The following is a 4057-nucleotide window of genomic DNA, read 5'->3' as shown; positions in this document are numbered from 1 at the left end:
CCGCGCGTCATTGGGGGGCGTGGCTAGGGGGCGTGGCTTAGGGTCCGGGAATTAGGGCACCGGGTGATTGAGGAAAGGTGGGGGTCTCCTAAGAGTGGGGTTTGGAGGCCTGGCCGCTGGAGAAGAAAGGAGGTGTCAGGCGTAGGGCAAGAGCTGGAAGAGCGAGGGAAGATTCTGGTACTAAAAAAAACAATAGGAAGGGAGGGAGGAAGGAAGGAAGGAAACACGAAAATAAAGTGGAATAGAGCTAGTACTGGTTCCCCGTCATCCAAAGGATAAAAGCAACTTCTCGGTTTGCCAGCCGGAGGTCCGTGTGACCCACCCTCTTTCACCTTCACCAGACTAATTTTCCATCTCTCCCAGAGATTTCAGGTTCCCAATTGTCCTGAATTTTCAGGCCATCAGCCCTCAAAATGTCCAAGTCCTCTCTTCCCCTTTTATAATCAATTCCTGTGCCTCCTTCAGCCCACAGCTCAAATTGTCACCTCCTCCAGAAAGCCCTCCCCAGAGCCCAAGACCGGACTTGGTGCTGCTTTTGCTGGGCATCTTCAGCCACTTGCACATAACTTCATTGTAGCTATCCTCTGCTATAATTACTCATTTAAGTAGTGCATCCCTCACTAAGCTGCCTCTCCTTCAGGGCAAAAAGTGCATCTGATTGCGTGTTCATATTCCCTAGCAGGTGCCTGGCACACAGTAAATGCTTAATGAATAAATAGCATGGCATCCTCCAATGCACTAAGCATACTCAGGGCTTTTAGGTTTGCTGTTCCCTGTACCTGGAATGTTCTTCCTCCAGATATTCACTCCCATTAGAGTCTCTGCTCAAATGTCACTACGTGTGAGAAGCCTTCCCTGGCCACTCTGTCTAAAACAGCATCCCCAGTCACTCACCCTTACCCTGCTTTAATGTTTCCTTTTAGAGTACTCATCATTGTCTGATATTTGTTTATTGACCGTCTCCCACTACAGTGCAAACATCAGAGATCTAAGACTTTTTCCCATTCATCTCTGTATCCCCAGTGTGTAAAACAATGCCATGCATTGTAGGTGCTTAATAAACCTTTATTGAATGAATAAATGGCATGGAGATGAGTGATAGAGGGGTTTTGGAATATTGTGGTGGGGATGAGGTGAAAATACTAAAGAACAGGGAAATGCGTAGGTGGAAGTTATAGGCCCTCAGGGCCAGAGTTGACCCTCTCAGGAATGGTAGCAAAGACAGAAGCCAGGCTCAGCAAAGGAGGGAGTGGAATGAGAGCCAGGTGGAACTCTGGAGGTGGGTACTCAGGGAGCAGAGCCCTCCTGGGAAAGCCACAGTTCAGGTAGAGGGAATAGGCTGGGCTGGAGGCCGAAGTTTACTCAGATCTAAAGACAACATCCACCCGGGGCCCAGGCCTCTCTTGGCCAGATGGTTCTGGAGAAGCCTTAGCATCTGTTCCTCTGTAAATTATCCAGTGCTCCCTCCTGCCTGTCCTCTCTGGTGACAGCTGGAACAATTGCCCAGGAATTCCATCTGCTCTCCTGTCCTTCTCCCCTCCACAGCTCATCAGCATTTCAGAACGGAGAGGTATCCCATTTCCCTGGGCCTAGGGATGGGAGCTGGGTCTGTCCCTTGGTGGAAGTGGCCTCAAGCCCCCACTTCTTCACCAACACGTACAAATAAAACCTTGGCAGAGATTCCCAAGGTTAGTCATCTTTATTTGCCATCCTGTCCATGCATTTCTATCCCATACAACTTTTTTTTATTGTTAATTTAATACGATTACACTAAATGAATCAACCATACTGGTTCTTGAAGAGCTTAAAATAAGTGCTCCCAATCATTAGACAGCTCCACATGGTTCCGCTTAAGTTGCCCATACAGTGCTTTCAAAATGTGCCATTCATTATGCTGTAAGAGCACGAAGTCAGGTTTTTTTGAAATATGACTTTCACCATTTACTAAAAGAAATTTGGGTGAGAAAGAAATGAGGAAGTTGACTTTCTTTTCTAAATATATACAACCTTCAGATCCCCTCTCTACGTTTCCAGAAGTTGTTTTGGGATCCACAGCAGGATCACAGGCCTGTGAACTTATGGTATGTAAATTTGAAAAGTGATCCAAGTTTCTATTTTTTTAAACAGAAAAATTATCAGTAAACATTAACACACCTTTTTTTTTTAAGAGAGAATTTTTTTTTTAATTTAGAGAGAGAGAGCAGGGGTGGGGAGGGGCAGAGGGAGAGGAAGAGAGCGAGAATCTTAAGCAGCCTCCGTGCCCACGTGAAGCCCAATGTGGGGTTCGATCTCACAACCCTGAGATCATGACCTGAGCCGAAATCAAGAGTCAGATGCTTAACCAACTGAGCCACCCAGGCACCCCAACACAAATATACCTTTGAAAAGAAAGGGAGTCACAGTCTTCCAGAGTTTTAAGCTTTCAGGCTACGTGAGATTAAGTTCTTTTTACTATTAAAAGGCTAGTTTACCTCATCACTCCTCGCTCCGTGGATATAAAAATGCACATGTGTAACCCTATATATTCATTAGGCCAAAATTAAATCATTTTTCACCATCATGTAAGAGACCTGTGAGGAATGGATGAAGATTAAAGACCCCTTTTCTTGGGGTGCCTGGGTGGATCAGTTGGTTGAGCACCTGACTCTTGATTTCAGCTCAGGTCCTGATCTCAGGGTCCTGGGATCAGGCCCTACATCTGGCTCTGTGCTCAGCAGGGAGTCTTTCTCTCCCTCTCCCTCTGTGCACCACCCCCATGCATGCTTTCTCTCTCTCTCTCAAAAAAATAAATAAATCTTATGTAAATTGTCTACATTTGTATAAATACAGACAGACAGACCCCCTTCTAGGCTTTCAGAGTATTAGGAAGTCGATGCAATTTGCAGAAGAGTCAGGTTCACTACATGTTGATGACAGTTTTTGTATGGTTGTGCCTTGGTGTCCATGGGGCTGTGGGGATGTAGGGCCCACCTGTACCAGCATGATCAAGTATTTCCCAGCACACAATCTACCTAGATCCAAGACAATTCTTCCTCCTGGTTTCATTTATGTAGACCTAGTTTCCCAGCTAGAATGGATATGTTAGTGTGGAGTTCAGGGTTGGCCTGACAGACCGCATAGGGAGAGGAAGGGCTTGGACTAGAAGTGTCATCTTGGACAAAGACAGCAATGAGAGCTCCAGGTATTGGAGGAAACCACTGGGGAAAGACTTAAAACAGTCCTGCACTCAGCCCCACAGTGCTTTGAACTGTTCATCATGATAACTAGAAAGGCCATTGGCCATATGCAACCTGTTCGCTTGCAACTGACGTTATGTACTAATCGTTCGAAGCCAGGAAGCTGCCTATATTTTTATTTATGACTTTGGCTGGACATGCTGAACCCTATTTACATGGTTCTTTGGAGAATGATTTCAAAACTTCGAGAGGTGATAACTTAGTCTGCTTCCCAGATTTAAGTAATACACATTTCCCAATTCTTCTATTAATAGAAATCCACAGCTACTGCCCTGGTGGATAAGCTTTTATTATATGTAAATGTCTTTTTCCTAACTCAGAATGTTGAATTTGATGGGAACCTGAGAAATATCATTTTATTTTTTTAAAAGGTTTTTTTTTTTAAAGATTTTATTTATTTATTTGACAGAGATAGAGACAGCCAGCGAGAGAGGGAACACAAGCAGGGGGAGTGGGAGAGGAAGAAGCAGGCTCATAGCAGAGGAGCCTGACGTGGGGCTCGATCCCATAACGCCGGGATCACGCCCTGAGCCGAAGGCAGACGCCCAACCGCTGTGCCACCCAGGCGCCCCTAAAAGGTTTTATTTATTTATTTAACAGAGAGAGAGAGAGCACACACAGAAGCCAGGGGATGAGCAGAGGGAGAGGGTGAGGGAGAAACAGGCTCCCCACTGAGCAGGGAACCCGATGCAGGGCTCAATCCCAGGACCCTGGGATCATGACCTGAGCCGAAAGCAGACACCTAACCAACCAAGCCACCCAGGCGCCCCAGAAATAACATTTTAAAGATCTTGAAACTTGGTGGGATCTTGCATTCTTTA

Source organism: Ailuropoda melanoleuca, chromosome 19, assembly GCF_002007445.2.
Source record: "Ailuropoda melanoleuca isolate Jingjing chromosome 19, ASM200744v2, whole genome shotgun sequence".
Classification (NCBI taxonomy): domain Eukaryota; kingdom Metazoa; phylum Chordata; class Mammalia; order Carnivora; family Ursidae; genus Ailuropoda; species Ailuropoda melanoleuca.
Note: the sequence above shows the minus strand (reverse complement) of the source record.